The following is a 21,530-nucleotide window of genomic DNA, read 5'->3' as shown; positions in this document are numbered from 1 at the left end:
GGGCTCGGCGGGGCGGCCCTTTTTTTTGCTGCTTGGGGCAGCAAAAATGTTAGAGCCGGCCCTGTTAGTTAGTGAAGGTTTCATCAAGCTAACAATTTGGCTGGGAATGCTGTCATGCAGAACTACAGCCTGCTGTACTCCCATGGTGTAAAGACCTAATGACAGCAGAGCTGAGCTCAGACTCCTTCCCACATCTGTGTTGATTGAGTGATCAGCTTAGCCATAGAAAATGCCCTCTTCTTAAACTTTGCACCCAGAATCAGAAACATATCAATCTTCATCTCCAGAGCTCCTATCTGCAGTCTTAATTAAGGCTTCCTAGGATCTAGGATTCCTGAAGCGTGGGAGTGTGTTTCCTGGAACTGGCTTTTAATGGGGAATATAGCAGCCAGATAAGATTCTGGTTTTCATCTTTTATGTTAATACAGGACTCCACGTCCAAAATAATTTGGATTTGGTTTTAGATGTGGCCGTATTTTAAACTACAACTCTTGCCATGCTATATTTCTGCAGGAGAGAAGGCTTCTACTTCTTCCTTATCCATTTCAATTTTTGTCAGGGGGCCCATGCAAATTGCTTTCACATTGATGCTGGGCTTCCATATTTCCTCAATAAATCCTCCTGCGTTTACTTCTTGCGACACACAACTTTGATTTTCCAGTCTCCTCTTGCATCAGACTTCTCCATTGCTTATATAAATCTACTCCAAGCTTGTAAGGTTTTCTCTTTACCTCCTTTCTCTGTATCCTATAGCTCCCCATCCTTATAGATCTTTTGCTCCTTCAAGCCCAACTAGATTCTCCCCAATTTTTCTGACCCTGATCCCTGACTCTGCCTCCTGCCATCCATCTCAGTACTATCAGCTGCACTATTCATTTCACCTTAGATTTTGTTAGTGCCATTCCTCCCCCATTCACCTTTCTGCTGTTCATTTTCTGGTCCCCTAACAGGCCTCCTTAGATTTAGTGATATACCGCCAAGTCCAATCCATGCTCTCAGTCAGAAGATTTTGCAATTTCTGCTTGAGAAACTGTAATGTAAAGGCTTGAGTATTCCAGGGCTTCCCCATGTCAGAGGCACTCTAAAATCCATTGCATGGATGACTGGGTGGCTCAGCATAAGTCCCCATGGTTTGGGTCAGTAACACAGCAGAAACACCAATATATGCACTGCTTTAGGCTCTACTTGCTGAGGAATGGCAGCTCAGGATCTGTCCTGAAGACACTAGTTCAGATACTTCCTTTGCTCCTCTATTGGGTTTGAAAATACCATCCCTACAAGTGCTCATAAACATTTCAAACTTGTTACTGAGTTGGAAATACCTCTTAGGATTTTAACTGCTTCAGATAGAACATTTCTGTCCATCTTATCACACTGCCAAGTTTTATATTTATACGGACACATAGCTACACACCCACTTTTACTACAATGTGTACATCCCACAGTGGCTGAGTTCCTGTTTCTATCCTCCACTTAAATTGTCCAAATTTAACTAAATACTTTACACATCAAGTTTCCACCTGTGGTGCCTCCTTATAACCCTCATTACTGTTCCCTCATTTATAGCTGTAGAGGCATGGATTATTATCTTCTTATATGTATAAAGCTATCTGTACTGGTTTAAAAAAAAAAAATTGTAACACTGACAGACCCTGGTCATTGGCAAGCGGGATCAAACCTGGGGTCTCTGGAGCTTCGTTCATGAGCCTCTACTGCATGAGCTAAAAGCCAACTGGCCTTTAGCTAAGGCTGTAGAGGAGACTCATTAATCTCTCTCTCAAAGTGGTCTCAGTGCCACTAGATGGGACAGAACACCACACCCAGGTGGTGTGTGAGTTACACAATGAACAATCACTCAGGGTTTCTTTGATTTTGCATTTCTTTGAACCTGGAACACTAAACAAAACTAAGGTGGTTTGAACCGACCTAAACAGATTGAGAAAGGGCTTTGTGTAAGCCTTCTGCAAAGCAATCTGGGGAGTTCCACAAAGCTCTATATACAGTACATGTTTCTGTAACCTTTCTGCTACATGTTTTTGGCAGCAAAAAGAGCCAGCTTCAAATAGCAAGAGGTCCCTCTTAAAATGAACAAACTCCAGCCTCAAGACCCCACCCAGAATTTCTGGGATCAATAAATATCTTCTCTCAGTGCCCACTTGCAAGCACTGAGTGTTTATTAGGGGAAAGGGGAACACAACATCAACTTGGGAAAACACAGCAACAATTTATCTAAATGAATGATAAATAAAACTCTCCCTCATGAGAACTCTGGCAGGAGTCTATTAACTTAGTTTCCCACCCGCTGCTGTGAAGGTCCAATAGACAAGTGTCCCTTTATCACATCACTTCTCCTTCCCCATCTGCTAGACCCCCACTCACAGTTTGACATCAGCAGGTAGTGTAGTTCCAGAGTCCTGAGGTGCCTTGGGCATGCATGTTTGTCTGGTCCTGTTTTGGGGCACCAGTACATAACCAAGCAGTAGTGAATTCACCTTTATTTAGTGGCTGGGAAGGAGAGGACTAATCAGATAACAGGGTTTTCCCAGTCTTGATGGCAAGTTGGATAAGATTTGCCAGCCACCTTTGAGTCTGATACAGTATTAGTTTTACCTTCTCCTGCATAAAACTTGTAAACGTGCCTCTGTGGGTCAGATTTACTTAACTATTTGCTAGTGTCCAGTGTGTTCTTCCATGAACTCATAATTCTCTGGTAGTTGTAGCCAATAAATAACAACAGTAAACAGGGGGTTTTCCACCAACAGAGCAGTTGTTTCTGCTAAATGAAAATCTCCTCCCAACTTGCATTTTAAACCAATGAAACAACTTTATTTGCCTATGCAGCTTATGACAGACACCAAAAGCAAACTGACAAATCTGAAACCCTCAATTCAGTTAGGTGGGATTAACTGCAAAGTACTCCATTTTCAGGAATTGCTACACCATTTTTATCACTGTGCAGGCATAGTGGATATTTGACCATTAGGAATATTTGTTTGTATCATACCTTAATCTTGGTTCTTTCTTAGAAGGAACAGGTTTTCTTTTTGCGACATAACACTAAAACCAGTCATTTAATCCACAACTATTCAGCTTGTCTTCACTGACAAGAACAGCCCCCCAAATTCTCCACCCTTTCACCAGAGGGAGCAGAAGATGCCGTGTGACGAGGGCTCAGGAAGACCTCAGTCATTTTTTAACATGAACTTCCTAGCTTAAAGAGTTTCTAGCCACGGACCAAATCCTAGGGAAGTTGCAAATCCTGGATAAAAAGGGCTCCAATCTGTGAGACAAATGTTGGGGCTGAGGGATGGTATCCTACACACTAATACATGCCATCAAGAAGAAAAACAAATGCAGTCCACTGTTTCCATCCAAGTGGGTTTTTGGACTAGACTCTGAGCCACACATGGACCCTGACCCATCCACAATTCTCCTCCCTCTGGGGCAGAGGCCTGCCCTGTGGTCTTCTCCATGGCACACAGAAAATGCTTTGTCTCGTTGTGCGGAGGTGCTGCTGCCACCCCTTTTCCCATGCCACAAACTGTTGTGTTGAAAAGGGATGGCTTCTTCCGACCAACAAGGGATACAATGTTACTGATAACTGTTTAATGTGGTAGCAGTGAACAAGGGTAAGTGTGCTCCAGGGTTTTGCATCAAGTTATCACTGGCTTACTCTTATTGTAACAACCACCATCACATTTTTTTAAAACTTTTTACTAAAGATATAGAAAAAGAAGGACATTAATTAAAGCATTTGAAATGTAAAGTACCAAATAAGACTTTCAATTTAAAAACATTACTTATATCCTTTCCTGGTAAATGTACAGAGTTCATATAGGGAAACCTCTGTGTTTGACAGTCTTTTAGATGGTAGGAACTGTCCTTTTTGAGGAAAAGAAAAAGTTAATTGAGATGGTCTGGTGGAGTAATTGTTAGAAAATGAAGCTTCTATCTCTTGTCCTGACACTCACTTGCAACTTCACAGTTGGAAAAACACAGGTCCAGCACATGGTCTGATCAGCAACACCAAGACCTGCCAAACTTGTACAAGTGTTGGGCTGTGTCAGACATTGTTTTTACCTGCCTTTCTGGTACCAGTAGTGTTGCAAAAGGTGGAATTGGTTGGCTGGCTAACCAATTCCAGTTTCACATCCCAGATGTTGGTCAAGATTTAATTGAAGCTGGTGGAGATGATGATGATGTCATCTGGGTCTCTCTCTCTGGCCTGGTCTGGTCAGGACTAGAGCTGGCCAAAACTTGACATTTCCAGTTTGTGAGAAATTTTGATATGTGGCTGTGTTCCCAATATGAATGAAACCAATACTTCTCACAAAGGAGAAATCCTGAAAAAATTTAGTTTTGGAAGCACTGACACACGGTGTTTCCAGAATAAAATATGCTCCTAGAGACTGGCAGCTGCTGGCTGAAATTGACATTTTTGTCAGTTTTAGTCAGCATTTGCCAAAGCTCCCAAGGTCTGCAGCTACAGGTCAGCCCTGCCATACAGACTGCCACGGGCCAGGGATCCCAGGGCTTCCAAACTCTTGGGCCAGCCCCCAGGGTTTCCAGGCTCCCAGCTCCATGGTAGGGAGCCTGGAATTCCTGAAAGTCCTGACTCAAGGTGGGGTTCTGGTGCTTCCAGGCTCTCTACTGCAGAGCCAGGAACCTAAACTCTGAGCGCTCATGGCAGAGAGCCTGGAAGCCCTGACATGGCAAGTCTATCCCAGAATTGCATACCCTCGAAGTCCAGTTTCCCCAGAATCCTGCCATGTGAGCTGGCACAGAATCAGGCATTTTTCCATCAGAAATGGAAAGCATTTGTGAAGCACAATAGTGTCATGGGGGATCCCAGGAGGGGGGATGAGAGGAAGCAGTGATGGTAAATCTCACTCCTTCTAGCCCACACATTCCCCCCACCCCTTACTCCTATTTAGCCACTCCTAAATAAGCAATGTCCAAGGAGGGGGTGGCAAGCTCATTGTATTAACATTAACCCATCAAAACACATCTAGGTGATTTCAACCATAAACATTTCCTCCCATCTCTAGAATGTATTAGCTTGTTGTTATATTTACCTGTGACTTTGCCTGGAACCTTGAAGACCCCAATTATATTTCTTTTACTTTAAACAATGCACTTTCCGTGTCTCCAACTTTTGCGGCCTTTCACAAACAATTTTATATAAAAGGCTGATGCTGATCTGGATTTTTGTGACCCTGGACAACTTAAAGTACAGGTCTCTGCAGAGAAACACCCTCATAGCTAACTGGTACTTAATGTTTAACTGGCTTGCAGGAAGTGGTATCACAATACAGGAAGTATCATAGCTACCTCCAAACGGGCGCACACTTTCATCCACCAGCCCCACATTCACATGACTACCACTTTGCAACATAACAACCATGGCAACTTGTTATCTGCAATGCATCTCTTTCTTTACGGTGTAACTCACATACACATAGACTCAGCTAATGAATTATCACATGGAAGATATTTTCATTATTCCTCGCCTTTCCAGCCTTGGATGTTTTTTGGCTAAAATACAGCTCACTACACACCAGCTGTCTGTTTGTCTCGCCTTCATTTAGATTAAAAGCCTTTTTTGTTGTTGTTGTTTTGAAGTGCTCATTGAGGTGACAGGATTGAAAGGGGTGGATAAATCCAAGTTTTAGTATCTTTATTTCAAGACTACACTAATAGCCTCTAAGAATTTTTCTCTGCTGCACTTCAGATAAGAGTGGTGAGCCCATAAATTCATTAACGAGTAATGGAGCAACCTCACTTTATCTCTGTCTTTTCACAGGACTAGGGTTTTCATTCTGTGCCAGGAGTCATACATCACACTCAACATGTATGTCTCCAGAGCCAACTGAGAGAAAGTGCAGAAAAACTACTGTTAACAAGGGAGTAATTACATTCAGCATAAATTAATTATTGGTCACTCAGGACTGGTGGGAAAGGGCCACACAGACTGTATCTGAACAAGTTCCCACCTTTGAGAGAAGAAATATTCAAATATGAATCATAAGACAATATAAGATGGGCCCTTTCTGGTCTACTGGTTTTTAACTTCACATATTTGCTAATATGACAAGTGGTTTATTTGCTTTAACACTATTGGTACACTGTATTTTTTTAGGGTGAACATGAATGATAGTCACTTGGGACAAGGATAATTTCATAGGAGCCAGTGTTAGGCCCAGCAAAGTGAAGCCAGGAGGGACTTTAAAATGTAATTCAGTCAACAGAACAGGACATGGATCAGTGAGCAGGTGATGGAAGGTGTTCATGAGGAATTTAGATTATCACATATTGCAAATAAACCCTGAGAAGCTGAGCAGTTATAAGGCCCAGATTTTTAAAATCTATCTAGGTGTTGCTGTGCTCAGCATTGCAACACCTTACTGATTTAGGAGCCTACGTTTCATTTTCAAAAGGGATTTAAACACTTAAGAGCCAAAATCCCATCAACAATCAATGGGATTTTGGCTCTTAAGTGCCTAAATCAGTTACGCATTGCTGCACTCAGCATCTCAATGATGCAAATACCTTTAAAACCTGGGCCCTAGAGACCAGTGAAAGTTGGTAAATCTAAATCCTCTTCACCAGTGAAAAGGAAGACATACAATACACCTTGATCTCTCTGTGGGAATGTCGGCATAGCTCAGAAAAGTTTAGTTGCAATATAACACTAATAGGCACATGTGTGGACTTTCATTGAAACTAGTTTTTAAAAGTTTAGAGCCACACAGACTCCTGTTGGGCTAATTTCCAGAATATGAGTCAATAGATTAAAACCACTAACTACATGTATAATAGGTTTATATTTGTGTCATGCACTGACATAAATCAGGATATTCAAAGTTAAGGCCAATTCCCTATAAATTAAAATTTGTGCTGTTGTGGGACATAAAAAGCAAACCAAGATGCAAATTACAGAGCCTCAGCTTGGAATTTATTGGCTTTTGTTGTTTTTATTCCGTTCACTTTTTAAAAAAATATGGTCAGAGACTATGCTTTACTTCCTGAGTTCTCTCTCTCTCTCGTGTGAGCAAATGTTCCGGTTCATATGCATATTTAGGATCAGCTACAAATATAAATTAGGCACATTAAAGAGTTAGTTGTTATTCACTCAGAGCCATCAATGTTTTCAGGACAGTAGAAAAGATAGTGGACAGACCCGACCCTCCAAGGTACCCCTTACCATTTATGCAGATTTTTTAAATGCATGGCTCCGAAGTTCAAGGCTCATTTCAGTTTAAAAATACATACAAAAATTCCAACTGGTCCAATGGCCACATTAAAGATTTTCCCAACCACCTCCCAGTTCTTTCACCTTATTCAGCTCCTCTAAGAAAAAGAAAATGGATGAAATGTGCAGGGACAGCTGGGAGTGAATTCCAGAGCTGAGAAAGCATCACTGAAGACTTGACCCTGCTCCATTTAAATCAATGGGAGTTTCACCATTGACTTTGATTGGAGCAGGGTCAACCCCTGACATCACCCTGCCTCCAGAATCCTCATCACTGAAGCCTTGGAACTGTTAGCTTGGGAGGTTTAGCTGATCTCAACCTATGGTTCTAACCTGTCATATGAGCAGAGAGATGATAGATGCAGGATCCAAGCCATAAAGGACTTTATTAAAGCAATATCTTGAATTATTAGAGCCAGAAATGAACTGCCAGTTGGGCCCTGTCCTGTCAGCTGCAGAACACAACTCACACTGAAGTTAATAACCAGAGTGGCATGTAAATGGGTTCAATTTATCATTTTTCCAAGCACCCAAATGTGTGCCTCATGAAAATCAAGCAAAAAACAAAGTTCCTGCATGGAAGAACATACCATTCAAATTTGACATGATACAACTGAGGGTTGCGAACACTTGTATGAAAACACAAAAAACATATGCCAGGGTGGGGAAAGGGACCTGACAAGAGTAACCCAGCACTCCAGCTATTCTTGGCTGGTGGGTGGCCTTTAGGGGGCTGTTGCTTACAGAATATAAATTAGAGCAGCCTTGTGACTGTTCCAATTTACATTTGTAGGCCCCTGGCCAGTCCAAGAATAAGAGGAGCTCAAAGAGGTAGCTTAAACCAACCTTGCCCTTCCTCCCCCATTCCTGCTCCAAAAGACAGGAATAGAAAAAGAGAAATGGGCCAAAATTTTGATTCTTGCTTAACCATTATTTTTCTATGTAACTAAGTTTAGACCATATCAACTATATATTTCTGAATAGATTAGTCTAGATGTGTTTATATGGCTCTGAACGTTCCATTTGGTGATTTTTCTCCCCTCTACAAAATAAACTTTGCTTTTATTTAAGGTGACGAGTATTGGAAGGTTTGATTGTTGATGGAGACAATCACTGTTAGGTACTCAGAGTAAAACAAATTGGATTCTGAGCATAGTGGAGCTGTAAGCAGAGGTGAAATAATGGGCTTTAGTTCTGGTCACAGGAAGGGGGTGATCTCTTCCCTGAAAATTGCTGGGAGGAAGCTGACAAAGGTCAGCATGGGCACTGAAAGATGATTGGAGGAGGGATAGACTTAGCTACATATCTAGTAGTGCCACAAGTCATCATTATTTCCAAGAGAAAATCAGTACCATGACTCATCATGAGGTCCCCTGAGGAAATAAATATTTCAGCACAAAGTTCATTCTTCTTGCCGCTGAAGAAACAAGATCACGTCACAAAACTACTGTGTGACCTTAACCATGGCAGAAGAACTGTTTGCACCACAACTCAAAAATGTTGTCAACGTCTCCAAAGTGAAATCAAACTTTTTGCCTCCCCTAAGAAGCCTTCTGTGAACAGAGAATGCTTTGGAATGAAGGGAAGAAGTTGTAGAATTTTTTAAAAAATAGAAAATGTTATACGAGTCGAGTAAAACTGAAGTCTTCTGGCTTTCCCAAATGATTGCTGATCTCAGAGATTAGTCTGGAAAAAAAAGTTATCGCAGCATAATAGCTTCAATTCCTGAAGTCAAAAAATGGAGAGAGCATCCACAGTTATTAAAGCCAATAAATCAAAGAGAGGGAAAGATCTTGTGTGCAGAATTGGACAGCTTTTTCATTTTTCCATTTTCAGAACGTTAAGAAAGTTTTTTTTTTCTTTTACCTCCTCCACCATGGGTATCTTAAAAACAGGAAAGACACTCCTGGGACCCAGAGAGTTATATTAGATGTAATGACGATACCTGACTTTTAGAGATTTCAAAGTGCATCTTTATGGGCTTATGCAGTCACAATAACAGTGTTTTATGTGTTTGATTGACATAAAACATGCATGGACATTAAACATTTCCTCAAACTCTGAAAAGATTGGATCTCATTCACAGTCTGTCCCTTCGAAACAGACAGCCAGTGCAACAATCCTACATCCATCCCCCTTACCCCTCCTTTAGTTGTTCAGATGTGATGATTGGCTGTTCTAGAGTCACTGACCGCCTTCTATTAACGACAGCTGTTCTAGCTGAAATTACCAGTGCACTGGATATTAAAGTGGAAAATGGTATGGCTCACTGTTCTACAACTTCAGTGTGAACATTCAGATACAGTACGGAGGATTAAGGACCATCTTTTCTTTATGGCTGTTGATGGCATTTGTTTCAAGTGAATGTTGTTTACATACTTCCTAGGGTTCCCCATATCACTTCTAAATAAGATGGCTTAGCAGCCCTACTGAAGAGGGACAAGGGATCGCCAAACTCACTCTTTTAGCAGAGCCTAAACTCATTCATTACTCTGAAACAGAATGGATGTTATGTTGTTCAATTCATTAAAGTTAACAAAAGATGGTGTGATGATTTAGTATATGTCTACATCAATGTCAAATTCCATTTTGTTTTCTGAGCACCAATTTGATTATAAAACTGGACTGTCTTTTCCCTGTAGTCTTTTTGCCTCCCCCTGGGACTGATATTCCAAAAGGTGTTGACAGAGGGCAAACAATGTAAAGCAATCAAGGGTCATCAACCTGCAGGGACTCATATTCAAAGGCAAGCATCCTCAGATACCTCACTTGATGAGGGACCTTGATTACCTGAGGGGGGCTCTGAGGCTAAACAAGAGGGTCACCTGACAAAGGGGACTGCAAACATTACAGAAGGACTTTCTCAACAGTTAGGGTTTTTTTTAGGGGGGGGGGCTAGCAGTGGGGAAGACTGAGCAGGAGGAGGAAAAGATAAGGGTCCTGTGACCATGAAAGGACACTGGCCAAATCCCACAGGCCTCTTGGAGTGATGAGGAATCTGAGGCAGGGATTTGTGTTCAGGTTTTGTAGTTTTTGCATGGATCTGTAAGTCTCTAGGTTCTGTCTATGAATAAGGGATGGGTGGGCATGTTTAAAAAGTTACTTTGCAAAGCCTATGGGTTCCTTGCTGTAATTGCCACATGACCCCCAAGTAGTAAACTGCAAACCAGAGTACCCAAGAGGGTGGAACTCAGACAAAATGCTGTACTTAAGCTACTGGGGAGAATTGGGGTGGGGAGGGATTCAAGCCTGGCCTTGAGCAGCTGGACTGCGGGGTCCCACTTCTGAGAAGGGGTACCAAACAGGGAGTCTTTACACTGGCACTGATCATGTGAGCCCAGATACTCTACCTGGATGCTGCTCAGACTCAATGGACTGAGAAGCATGTAGTATCCAAAGCTTGGGTCCAAACCTCATCGCTTGGTGAGAATGTCTACTAGGGGGAGGTCAACCAGAGCTGTGACATCATGCATTCAGGGTTACTGTTTACTACTATAGGCCTAACTTCAGAGTTAGATTAAAATATTTTATCAATAAATTTTCATGTCATAGCTAAAGTTACATACCAAAGTTATCTATTAGTCATAGATGATTTACACTGAAACTTTACCCAGACATCATCAATAGGCTTGTCAGAAATCAATTTTTATTTTTGTATAGATTTGATGAATATTCTTAATGTTTGTTTATTTTTAAGCTTTTTTTCTATTTAAATTTTCATAGTTGCGGGACATTATGGGGTGGGGAAAGGTCAGACAATTATTTAATGACAGTAGACGTTAAGATTCAAAAAGTTAAAGTTTTATAACCGTTAACAGAAATTGTCAGCTCACATGCCAAAATATACAAAGTAAATATCCTTAAATCAAGCTCTAATAATTTCTCAAGCAGCATTTTTCTTACTTTGCCTATCTGTAAATTTCTGTTATCATTGATCAAAATATTTTTCATCAGTGTATGAGTGTATGTACAGGGAAATTGATGTTTACTAACATTTACTGATACAAATCTAATACTTCCAAGCATAATTATCAGTTGCTACTCATGTAGCACACTATAAGCAAATAGAGTTTGCCAGCTTGTTCTCTGCTAATTTCTGTACTGTATCACAAAATGTTACATCTACGTTTTCTATTCCTAACTGATATTGCTGCTATGGATTCTTTTTCTTAAACGCTCTGACCAAGTGTCAAATTTAAATTTAAAAAACAGTAGAAAAATATCTATAAGTCTTCCCATAGCATATAACAGAATTTCTACTATCTAAAGCTGGGAACATAATTTTTTCTGCAAGTGTTTATTCACATTTTTAAATTAATGCTTAGACTGTGTGCTCTCTGTGTGTTCTTTCTGCAAATATTCTCTAGTGAATGAGTTATGGTTAGGAATGTTCACAAAAATCACAAAGCAAACATTTCAGAGTATGAAACGTAAATTTCTAATTTGTATTTGAGAGTATTCACACCAGAAACATGATCCTAAGAATTCCACGCATCTAATCAGGAAACAAAAACCCAGTGTCCAGTCAAAACAGCTTGAATTTCTAATTTTGACCATCAAAATTTTGTAATGAACTGGTTACAAAATTAAGGTACAGATAAAGAATTACCTGCAAAAATTTGAAAACTCCAAATAAAAGATCAGTTTAAGAAAAAAAACAGTTAGTCTGCAGATGGTTCATACAAAACTGTTCATTACAAATTACTTACCCAGTTCTGCTAGTTTTTAGTAGCACATGTGCACAGAGCATCATAAGAACCTTTGTTCTGTTTAGGTATGTTTTAGGAGGATGCTTTTCCTAAATGGGACTCTTAAGCTGGCAGCTATGAAAATGCCAGAAAATTGAGGTTGATCTTGTGGGAGCTGGAGCAATTTCAGAGATTTTATTACAAAGAGTTGGAAGTCCGATGCCCCAACCAAAAGATCATTATAAAAACATAAAATGCCACAAGCCTGTAAGAATCTTTGAAACTAGCATTGAGGTTGTACAAAATTAAAACAGCACATGTAAAACCTTTTTTTATCAAGCCAAAACATGTTCCCACACTGAGGCCCTGATTCAGGAAAGCATTCAAGCTGTACGTGCTTAATAGTTAAAGATGGTCACCATTTTCTGGTCAAAACTTTTTGAGGAGGTGGGGAGGGGGGGAATGAAAAATGGCTGTTTGACCAAAACAAAATTTTTCCACAGAAAATTTTCATTTTGGTTGCTATTTTCCAGGGTTTTTTTTATTAAAATGTTCCACTTTTTCCCATCCTACACCCTCCCCCCACAAGTCTCCCCCCACCTTTTTTGTTTACATAGAAATGAGGCTTGTAAAATGTTAACACCGATAGGTCTAAATTGCAAAGGAGCATGAGCAAATCAAAACAGGATTAGAATGGAAATGCTCACACAACCCTAACTATCATCCACATTGCTTATGCTCCAGCTATGATAATAAAAACAAGGGAGAAATGGACATGTTTTTGTTCCCTCTTTTTTACCCCTGCCATCCCTCCTTCTCCATTTACTATGTGAATTACAGTAGCACTCAGAGGCCCCAACCATGATCAAGGCTCTATTGTGCTAGGTACAGCACAAAGACATGGGGTACATCTAGGCTGCACGCTTCTTTTGGTGGCATGTAGAATACCTACCTGCATAGCCCCTCCCCCCCCAGCATACATATAAATAGCAGCATAGCTGGTTAGGGCGTAGGCAAGTAGAGTAAAGACACACCTGAAAGGTGTGGGTATGTATGTGAGTACATACCCTACACGCCCTCTACTCGCCTAAGCCCTACCTCTCTATCAGTGTAGCATCCCTTTCCTCTCTACCGGAAAAGACTCCCCAAGCAGGGAAAGACTCCAGAAGTGAGGGGGAAAGGCTCTGCGAGCTCCCGGACCATTTCCCTTCCATGAAGAGAGGATCTGGCAGGGGAGAGGCAGTAGGGAATAGCTCAGCCTTTCCCCGCTGCCTCAGCCTTTCACTGACACATGTAGCCACACAGCCCAGTGTGGACATGGCCTGTTTTTAATTGTGGTGAGTAGCAACATGTACACTATATGCTGCCATCAGTGGTATGTAATGTAGACATAGCCATAGTAAAAGACAGCCTCAAACCTGAAAGGCTTAATAGTAATCTCCTGCTATATATTGCTGGATATCTTTTCCCCTTATAATGTTTAGTAACACGCACCCTCTCTCTCTCTCTCTCTCTCTCTCTCATTTCACTTTTTCTTTCCATGTGTCCAGCATAGCTAGGGCCAGGCCCACCAATATTTTTGCCTCACTCAGGTAGTTCTAATACTCATGTCTCAATAGCGGAGTAGTTGTGTTAGTGTAAGTGTAATGGTTTAAGCCTATAGCTACAAAATGGTTTGGTTTTAGTTCCTCAATGCTCCAAAGTTTATATATTTGTACAACTTTAAAAGGTCAACTTCAAAACAATCCCACAATGTGAAAGTGTTTTACTTAATATTGTTACTTGCAAAACTTATGATCACTGTAACAGGGTTGAAAGGGAAAATGATTTCCCTATATTTCCAGATTGTTTACATGTGAATATTTGACAGTGCTCAAGGAGTGATCTGTTTCATTGTTTTGTTGGTGGTCATCTGTAGAGCTGCTCAAAACGTTTTTGACTAAACATTCTTTTGTCAAAATATACTGTTTTGTGGAAGCTGAAACATTTCACATGGATGTATCAATTTCAACAAAAATTCCTGACATCCAGGGAGGATTCTCTGGTCACTTCTGGGGGAGGGAGGGAAGAGAACTAAAAAACCTGACCTTTTCCATCCCAAACCAGCCATTTTTGACACAATTCTATTTCATGAAACAGTTTAAAACTGGAATTTTTACTATTCCAATGCAGAATGAAAACAAATTTTGAAACCTTAAAAGAGGTTGTAAAAGTTAATTGTCATTCCCCAGCCAGCTCTGATCATGTGCTTGTAGTCTCATGTATTTGCAGGATGCCATCATTTGCAGCACTGTTCTGGAGGAGTTCATGTGCTTTCTCTGCCCCAGCATCTACAAGAGAGCATTCTACTATTACCACAGCTGCAGACCTGCTGAGGTCTCGAGTGCCTCCTTTTCCCCAGCACCCCTGAAGAGCAACCGGAGTAGGGATGGTGAGGTAACCCTACTTTGTAACTTCCTAGATTAATGCATAATGCGGAGAGCAGCTTTCATCCTCTGAATCACTGTATATGGGGTCAAGGAGCAATTGAAACATGGGGGACCAAGAGAAACCCATTTTCCCTTCTCTGGCCCCTGCATGGAGCCAGGAAGCAATGGAGGTCTGGTGGGGTAGCCATGGAGTCCCCTTCTTCATCAGCAGAAACATACGCAAAGCCAGGGAGTAAATGAAAAGCTTTCTTGATCACTGCTTAGAGCATAAGGAGCAATGGGATATGGAGGAGTTGTGTCTTCTAGACTCCTCACTGCGTCTGCATTCCTTGATAGCCAATGAAGGATTGAAATACACCCTTTTCCTTCTACAGTGCTCCTGTCTGACCCAGAGCTGGCCATAGTGGTCAGTGTATTCATTGTCTCCAGGATTATTATTATATCTAGGTATGAAACTCCTGATCTTAGAAGGCCTACAGTTAGTCCAGAATATAAACAGTCTATCTGCTCAGGCCACCCTGTCGAATACTGGATCAAATTCAAGGTTTCAGTTCTCATCTTCAAAGCTCTTTATGGGACTGGCCCAAGTTATCTGAAGGGCCCACGTCACTCTGCGTAACACCATGACCTTGTTCGGGTGGTAAATTCCAACAGAACAATGAATTGTCAGCCTCACAAATATGACTCCTGTTTGCAGAAGACTAAGCTTTCTCAGCAACAGGCCCACAAATCTGGAACTCACTCCAGGAAGACAGATCAGGATGACAATGGAACTTCCTGATTTAAAGCAAATGCAAATACATTCCTCTGACCTAGCCCTCCTGCAATACCACAACATTTAAATACAAAAAAGGGAAGTGAGAACCAGAACTAACAAACAAACAAACCCATTCAGTGTCCAGTCCCCGCTGACTGAAGGAGAGAAAAATATATATTTGTGTACACTTCAAAAGTTGGGAGCTACTTGGATATCCTAGTGATGGGACCCATATGAGCCCCTAGGCAGATTTACGAACACACTGCTACGGAGTCTGTTTGTTGTTTAAACTCCTACATGATTTAACATTGTTCAGCAGCACTACTGCTGATCCAGAAGGGACTGGGTGGTCATAGATAAAGTAATGGCCACATAAATGGGACAGTTTTAAAATTTAAATGTAAAGTTAATTTAAAAGTTAATCTGGATTTCTAGTCATAAATGAGAATTATTCTGGTGCAGGGACTATATAGAGGCTAATAATTAGGCTTGGAAAGATTAGTCTTTTATCAGTAAATGCCAATATCACTGTACAGCTAAAAAATATTTCCATCAATACAAATCAACTTTTTCAGAAAAGCAAAGTAAGAAAAATGGTGCCTGAGAACTTACTAGAGTCCCATTTTAATGTTTATACAGCATGTTGTAATGCCCGGGGTAGTGGAACTGGAGAAGGGATGCCATTTAGGTAGCTTTAACGTTTTGAATCTCAGTATCTACTGTCATTAAATTATTATTGTCTGGGGGAGGGATAGCTCAGTGGTTTGAGCATTGGCCTGCTAAACCCAGGGCTGTGAGTTTAATCCTTGAGGGGGCCATTTAGGGAGCTGGGGTGAAAATCTGTCTGGGGATTGGCCCTGCTTTGAGCAAGGGGTTGGACTAGATGACCTCCTGAGGTCCCTTCCAACCCTGATATTCTATGACCCTCCCCACAAATAATTTCCTGCAACTGTGAAAATTCAAACTGATTAAAAAACAAACAAAAAATGCTTAAAACCCAAAATTTTACACAACTATGAAAATCTAAAAAAAAGCTTAAAAACAGTCAGTATTATCCATCAAAATTATACAAAGAAAATCTAATTCTGTCAAGCCTATTAATAATAATAATACAGTCTTTGTACACACATGGTCTCTCTCTCTCTCTCTTTTTACATAGACAGATGAAAGCAAACTTTCTCATTCCATATATGAACCTTACAGCCAGCTGAAATTTAGATGAATTCATTTTACGCTCCTTCATTTTCCAATACAGAGTTTCATGATCAGCTTGATGTCTTCTGCCATCAGGACACTTGAAGAGGTTGGCGATGACTGTCGGTCAAGTGAACTTTGATGAACTGGCTTAGCACAGAAGGATGAAATTATTTGGTATTGCAATGTGCACCACGCATTTACACTGCTTACTTTACATTGACTTTTGAGACCTATCAATAGGATCTGTGTTTGTCTTCATGTTATACTTGCATCATGTCATCATCTGAGGTCTAGTTTCTTACATACGTTTGTAATATGGGTTTCATTTCAATAAGCTGGGAAAGTAATAAATTTAGGGCTGAGTAACAGTTGTTTTATGTGGCTGCCAACCTGCCAAGTAGCATTCTTAATTATTGCCAGGAAACTAAGTGTTTTGCAGCCATGTGTTTTACATTTGAGGGTAGTATGACTTGTCAGCCCTCTCTGCTGGACTGATGGACAGCCCAGTGATTTTTGTGTACACAGAGGGGCCCATTTGTTTGGGTGGTTTGTTTGTAGTCAGGTAGGGGTAGCAACAATAAGATGATGTACTGGAACAATTAACAAATTTGCCAGTTTACAGCACAGGTTGACCCAGATAGAGGGAGTTACATTTGAGCTCAGAACCAGAGATTTTTCTACACAAGATCATAGAGTAACCACCTCTTAAAGTAGTCAGTTAAGTGAAACCCGCCCAAGCATATATATATATATATATACACATACACACACACACACACACACACACTTACACACTTGACTAAGGCTAGTTGAGTTATACCTGTGCAAGAGAAGACAGAATTAGACCCTGTTATAGTTAGAACTTTTCTTATTTGTTATCCAGACATAGCTCATTATTGCACCAAAAACAAGTGATGCTTTCATATTTTTTCAGTCAGAGTTTTTGCAGTTAGAGTTTATTCTCCAAGAAGGTGTCCCACACCTTGGAAACTTGCCAATAAAAGGCCAAAAAGTGAAGTCCAAATGGGAGGCACTGACCAAACAAGTTGCATGTATTCTATTCTCCGGAATGCTTTGAAATCTTGGGAAAAATTGAATATGTAAGTTAAAACTGCCTTCAGGAAGCCTTAATTTGTGCAACTAACATGTATTCTGAAGATCATCATAGGTAAACAGTTCTCGAACATTGTTTCAATTGTTTAGTCATAAACACATGATTAATAACAGATGTTTTCATGTTCCACCTGTTTTTTCTTTGATAATTTACTTTGGACTATTACAAGGCAAATCAAATTTAAAAAAATAGGCTCATCTAGGTCTTTGTGCATCATCACTAATCAGATAGAGTACAATCTTCTTTCACACACATATATTAGGACAGAGGAACTTCCATTCTTGTGTTACAGAGGAACTAGTAGTGTTTACTGCTCATTTCTCACAATAATCTTGTTTGGGTTTTTTAAAGAGGGATTAATTAGTGAATCATTATTCCCATCCTGGCATGTGAAAATATGGAGTGTGTTTTTATCCATCTCCCAAGAGTGCACATTGGCAACACAGCAGAGGATATGGCGGAAGCAGTTTTCAAAGAAACAGATGTAGCAGCTTCAAGAGCATCTGCATTGGCACATTTTATAGAGGAATTCCTACTAACCATTCACCATTTATTCAAGAAATTCCTGTGTATTATCCACAGGTGGAGCCTGACTTTGAATCAGAAACTCCATGGGGAAATAATACTTGAAGGACATGTACCATTTCCATTAACTGTACCAATTTTCAATCCCTCCTATATTCCCCCAAAGCAAACTAATTTCCCACAAAAGTTCCACATGCCACTTCTTATCCCAGGGTAGAATTTTCTGGGGAGGTTGGGAAAAAAAACAACAAAAACCCCTCAGAAATTATTAAGATAAGTATCCCCTCCAGTTATGCAAGAGCTCAGCCTTTCGAAGCTTTGCCCTGAGGGGGGGGACCTTTGTCGCCTTATCACCAGATACACAAAGACATCATCAGAAGCCCAAACTGTATAAAGGAGCAACTCTTAGATTCATGGGGACTTCTTGTTCTGAGTAAAAGGTGTTATGAACTGGTAGACACAGAGAACCACCTTCATGAGGTTTGAAGGAATGTCCACCTGCCAGAGCCCTTGTTGGAGTTGGGGGAGGAATTTCTGGTAAGCTTATTAGCATAAGCTTATTAGCATTTATTATTTTAATATGTTTTCTCTGTAATGCTTTCGTCTTAAGAATAAACGTGCTTGCTTAGGAAAAGCTGTGTGGTGCCTTATAACTGTGAGCATTTACACTGCTTAGGCAGTTTGACTTGCTGGGGAACTCAGAGTGTAAGCTGGCAACTGTGTCCTTTTTGCCAGTTTCAGGAAAAGGCGATTTCAGACACATTTACCATCATTGATGTTTTACTAATTTTTCCTAGCAGAATCACTGATAATTGCCATTTATCTTCTTCTGAGAAATCAGTTTACATAGGTCAACGGAAGAATTCTTCCATCAACCTAGCACTGTCTACACCGGGGGTTAGATCAGCTTAACCATGTCACTCAGAGGTGTGGATTTTTCATACTCCTAAGCAACCTAGCTGGGTTGACCTAATTTTTTATTGTAGACCAGCCCTTCATTTCATCAGGTAACCCCTGGTTATGGTTATGTGACGGGGTAAAGAACACTTCCCTATTCACTTTCTCAACACCTTTCATAATTTTATAAACCTCTATCATATCCCCTCTTTAGTCATCTCTTTTCTAAAATGAACAGTCTCAATCTTTTAAATTTCTCCTCATATGGAAGCTGTTCCACCACGCTAATCATTTTTGTTGTCCTTCTCTGTACCTTTTCCAATTCTAATATATCTTTTTTGAGATGGGGTCACCAGAAATGCATATTGTGTAGAAGGTGTGGGTGTACCATAGATTTATATAACAACATTATGATATTTTCTGTTTTATTATATAGCCCTTTCCTAGCATTGTTAGCTCTTTTGACAGCTGCTGTACATTGAGCGGATGTTTTCAGAGACTGTCCATGATGGATTCCAACATTTTTCTCTTGAGTGCTAACAGCTAATTTAGACCCCATCATTTTATATGTGTAGTTGGGATTATGTTTTCCAATATGCATTATTTTGCATTTGTCAACACAGTTTCATCTGCCATTTTTTCACCCAGTCACTTAGTTTATTGAGATCTCTTTGTAGCTCTTCAGTCAGCTTTGGACTTAATTATCTCAAGTAATTTTGTATAGTCTGAAAATTTTGCCACTTCAGTGTTCACCCCTTTCCCAGATAGTTTATGAATATGTTGAACAGCACAAGCCTCAGTACAGATCCTTGGGGGACCCTGCTATTTACCTCTCTCCAACTGACTGACCATTTATTCCTATCCTTTGTCTCCTATTCATAGAATCATAGATTCTAGGACTGGAAGGGACCTCGAGAGGTCATCGAGTCCAGTCCCCTGCCCTATCTTTTCATCAGTCACTAATCCACAAGAGGACCTTGCCTCTTATCCCATAACTGATTACTTTGCTTAAGAGCCTTTGGTGTAGGACCTTGTCAAACGCTTTCGAGAAGTCCAAGTACACTATATCAACTGGATCACCCCTGTCCATATGCTTGCTGACTCTCTCAAAGAATTCTGATAGATTGATGAGGCATGATGTTATCCAAGTGACACACAAATATTTTGAGAGTATTTATTTCCTGGGTCCTACCATATCAGATCCTACCACTTTTCCTTAGACACACAGTTATATGACAAAGGCATCCCAATTACAAAGAACTCTGGAAACAAAAATAGACAGTATATCATTACAATGCAATATACAGGAACACCAAACCAACTGCAGGTTTCCAGCAATACCAGACTACTTTTTCCCCATCCAGCAGAAGAGGATATAATTCACTATACTAATAAAAAAAAAAAAAAAGATGGCTTTCCCCTTAAAAGAATACTTACCAAGAATATATGCCATCACTTTAAGAGAGTTATTTCCTTTTTAAGGTGCTCAAACTTATCTTATCAGCTTTACAGTTTAATAAGTGATTAGTTTTGCATTCCTGTCAATACTTCATATAAGTGTGGATAAAGAGTTCCTCCAAAGACTTGGGTTTGCCCCATATTCTCTATCTTTCCCCAGTCTTGCTTGCCTTGGTCTCCTATATCTTGGTGTACCTTCTGGAGTGACTGGACCATAACAATGGCCTATGATCTCTTGTAACCCTATCTTTCCTCCTGCTCTTTGAAAATAGGAATGCAGGAGTGAACAAACAAAGCCAGAGGGGTTACTTGAAAGAAGAAACTTCTCCCCTATGGTAAGGGAGAATTGACATGTCTGTGATGCGGCCTTTTAATGTACCAGTGTTACAGGAGCTCTAGCCAGAGTTCTACCGTGCTCAGCTCCTCATGTAGGAAAAGGCAAATATGCTTTTAAATACACAACATATCCGAAATTCATCCTTGATCAAGTCTCTGTTCCCTTTTGTTCTCCCTACCGTTGTGATCAGTTTAGTGAATCTTAAGAGTTACAGATGTAGCTTAACAAAAATATGGCCCATTAGTTGCACAGACTGCTTTGAAAATACAGACCAACTTTAAATTCCACAATCCTGAGGGTTCTTGTCGCCTTGAAATCAGATTTCAAGGCTCAACACTACTGAAATGTCTTGTTGAGAGTGATGACAGCCAGCAGTGAAGTGTATACTGTATTGTCACCACCGGTGATTGGTGGCAAAGTGCGTACTTTGTCTACCACATACTGACTCCCTAGCTGTAGGCTCCCTGAAATAATGCAAACAATAACTGCTGGTTAATTTCAGGCAGCTGAGTTCAGTGATGAAGTATGGCATAAATTTAAATCATAGCAGTTAAGTGGAAAGAGACTATTTTCACATAGGTGTCAAGGTCTATAGAGAATCTTTATAGTTTTTTTTAATCTTTAGGGAAGAGAGGAGAAGAATGTGTTTTTAAATAGATTAAGAAAAACAAAGTTTTTTGTTTGTTTGTTTTTTTAATATCAAGATCATTTCAGTATATTTTCCTGACTGTAACTTTAGCTGCCAAGAGGTTTTCATGGGTGAAGGTATAACTGGAATATTTCTTATCTTACAATTCTTCTGTATAATACATTGCAGAAGAACAAATTGATAACAGTTCTTTCCTGCAGTATAATGTGCTTAATATTAGCAATTCG

This window comes from Terrapene carolina, unplaced genomic scaffold (assembly GCF_002925995.2).
Source record: "Terrapene carolina triunguis isolate 2854851 unplaced genomic scaffold, T_m_triunguis-2.0 Scaffold42, whole genome shotgun sequence".
NCBI classification, from domain to species: Eukaryota; Metazoa; Chordata; order Testudines; family Emydidae; genus Terrapene; species Terrapene triunguis.
The sequence above is the reverse complement of the archived record's forward strand: the minus strand, read 5'-3'. Positions refer to the sequence as shown.